Source organism: Sinocyclocheilus rhinocerous, unplaced genomic scaffold, assembly GCF_001515625.1.
Source record: "Sinocyclocheilus rhinocerous isolate Xijiao unplaced genomic scaffold, SAMN03320098_v1.1 scaffold1093, whole genome shotgun sequence".
Taxonomy (NCBI): Eukaryota; Metazoa; Chordata; class Actinopteri; order Cypriniformes; family Cyprinidae; genus Sinocyclocheilus; species Sinocyclocheilus rhinocerous.
The window spans coordinates 975427-976056 of NW_015626381.1; the positions used below are offsets into that span (position 1 = coordinate 975427).

The 630-nt window shown below is 39.5% G+C and overlaps 1 pseudogene; it reads left to right on the top strand.

Moving 5' to 3' along the window:
* The window catches only part of LOC107713165 (solute carrier family 12 member 1-like), a 37708-nt pseudogene that overhangs the window by 13434 nt on the left and 23644 nt on the right, over positions 1-630 (top strand).

Sequence of the window (630 nt, forward strand, 5' to 3'; positions counted from 1 at the left end):
TCTCCCCGCAGCGATGCATTTGATTTCGAGCACGGGACCGTGATATTGAGAATCAGTCAGGGGATGGACATCTCTCACATCCTCAAAGCAGAAGGTACAACAGCAACAACAAACTCTCAAAATAACAAGACGTGTCGTTTAACTTAATGCTCAAATAAACACTGATGAGTTAAAGACATGATCCAAATATCAGATGATTTAAAGGAAAAGTTCACCCCAAAAATTTAAATTTAATATGAGATTAGGATGAGTTTGTTTCTTCATCAGGTTTGTAGAAATGTAGCATTGCATCAGTGTCTCAGCAATGGATGCTCTGCAGTGAATGGGTGCCGTCAGAATGAGAGTCCAAACAGCTGATAAAAACATCACAATAATCCACAAGTAATCCACAGCACTCCAGTCCATCAGTTAACATCTGGAGAAGACAAAAGCTGAAACAAATCCAGCATTAAGACGCTTTTAACTAAAATACCATAGAGTCCATAATCCATAATAACTCTTCCTCCAGTGAAAAAGTGCATCTCCTGTTGTCTCTCACATCAAAATCACCTACATAGCTGTTTAAACGCTGCTTGATCTGTGCAGATTTCTCTCCTGATTCACACCAGAACACTTTTTCACTGGAGGAAG